The sequence below is a fragment of the Anolis carolinensis genome, chromosome 3 (assembly GCF_035594765.1).
Source record: "Anolis carolinensis isolate JA03-04 chromosome 3, rAnoCar3.1.pri, whole genome shotgun sequence".
Lineage (NCBI taxonomy): Eukaryota > Metazoa > Chordata > Lepidosauria > Squamata > Dactyloidae > Anolis > Anolis carolinensis.
In genome coordinates this window covers 285,821,524-285,823,624 of record NC_085843.1, presented here as the reverse complement: position 1 = coordinate 285,823,624, position 2,101 = coordinate 285,821,524, and the positions used below count along the sequence as shown (strand labels likewise).

Genomic DNA, 2,101 nt, shown 5'->3' with positions numbered 1-2,101 from the left:
TCCAAATGCCGGCTGAGATCTTTTGGCACGGCACCCAGTGTGCCCATCACCACCGGGACCACCTGCACTGGTTTCTGCCAGAGTCTTTGCAGTTCAATCTTGAGGTCCTGAGAGCGGCTGAGTTTTTCCTGTTGTTTTTCATCAATGCGACTGTCACCTGGGATGGCGACATCAATGATCCAAACCTTTTTCCTTTCCACAACTGTGATGTCTGGTGTGTTGTGTTCCAGAACTTTGTCAGTCTGGATTCAGAAGTCCCACAGTATCTTTGCGTGCTCATTTTCCAAGACTTTTGCAGGTTTGTGATCCCACCATTTCTTTGCTGCTGGGAGGTGGTACTTGAGGCATAAGTTCCAATGAATCATTTGGGCCACATAGTTGTGCCTCTGTTTGTAGTCTGTCTGTGCGATTTTCATACAGCAGCTAAGGATATGATCAATGGTTTTGTCGGTTTCCTTGCACAGTCTGCATTTTGGGTCACCAGCTGATTTTTTGATCTTGGCCTGAATTGCCTTTGTCCTGATGTCTTGCTCCTGGGCTGCAAGGATCAGGCCTTCTGTCTCCTTCTTCAGGGTCCCATTTGTGAGCCAGAGCCAGGTCTTCTCGGCCTTTTGGCTAAGATCAAGTGTATTATTATTATTATTATTATTATTATTATTTACAAGAATGTTGTTTACTGCAGGAAAATGACACGGAGCAATGGGTTTAAACTGCAGGAAAGAAGATTCCAGCCAAACAAATCAATTGCATATGACTGTTGCAAAGAGTGTCTGCAAGCTGTAGTATTTTCTCTGCAAGAAACAGATTTTTCTGATACAAGGTTATGGTAACTTTTGTAATTCTTACATCAATAGAGGGATGATTCTGCTTTGCACAGATTGCTTGAACTCTAGACTCCTAGACTTGGAAGAAACCCAAAAGGCCATCCAGCCCAACCCCATTCTCTAAGGCAGAAAGATACAACCAAAGCACTCCCAACAGACAGCCATCCAGCCTCTCCTTAAAAACCTCCAGAGAAGGAGAGTCCAACAAACTCCCAGAAAGCAGCTGATTCCTCAATCTAAAAGTTTTTAGCTTCCTAACATTTATGTGGGTTGACTTTTCCATCACTCCATTGTATCCTAGACTCCAGATCAGCAGAAAGCAAACTCAATATGATATCCTTTCCGACATTTAAACACGGATATCATGTCCCAACTTCACCTCCTTTTCTCCATATCCAGCTCCATAAGTTTCTTGTGTAATTAATTATAGTTAGTTGTATTTGTTCAGCCCTTCAAGTAGCTCTCCAAGGTGCTCAGCTTTACCTCCAAAGCTCACATAAAGTTCATGCCAAAACCTGAAGCCAATTCACTGATTGCATCTAGATGGAAGTCACAAACACCATCACAGATGCCCAAACTAGTTGCTTTCTGGTTGAAAATCCATAAAATGTCATAGGTTGATGTGTGATGTATAGTTTTCTCAATCACTCCCTCCCTGGATATGGTGTGCACCGGACTGAATGTTGCACCCCAGTGGAGGTCCACTTTGCTCTGAACACACACCACTGAGACAGACTTGGTATAAACAGTTTATTGGTAAAAAGGTAACAAAAGATACAAATGCAATAATAAAAATAGGATCAAAAGTTACAGAAAACAGTAGGTAAATCCCTATGAACAAGAACTCCAAGGCAAAATCCAAAGGCTTAAAACATGAACATAAACTCCAAAGCAAAATCCAGAATACATGAGTCAACAAGAAGGCAAAATCCATCCCAAAGACATAGGCAAAACTTGAGCAAGAAACTTGAGGCCTGAACAGGAACAAGAGAGGAGACTTTGCACCCAAAGTGATGTTGCTTGATCTGAAATTCTAACTCAAACATTTTCTCTATTTACCCATTCTGGCAAAACATGAACACATTTCTGTGACCTTGAGCACCCTGCCTTCTAGCCAGAATTCTCAGAGAACGTCTAGGGCAGGGGTCCTCAAACTTTTTAAGCAGAGGGCCGGTCCACGGTCCCTCGGAGTGTTGGGGGGTCAGACTATAGTTTAAAAACAAATATGAACAAATTCCTATGCACACTGCATATGTCTTATTTGTAGTGCAAAAAAA

General features: G+C 42.3%; 1 non-coding gene across 1 annotated transcript; it reads left to right on the top strand.

The window, feature by feature from the left end:
• Positions 1-595: 595 nt before the first annotated feature.
• Positions 596-788, top strand: LOC134298131 (U2 spliceosomal RNA). The gene has a single exon (XR_010005086.1). It is a non-coding gene; the product is annotated as a U2 spliceosomal RNA (small nuclear RNA).
• The last annotated feature ends 1,313 nt before the right edge of the window (positions 789-2,101 follow it).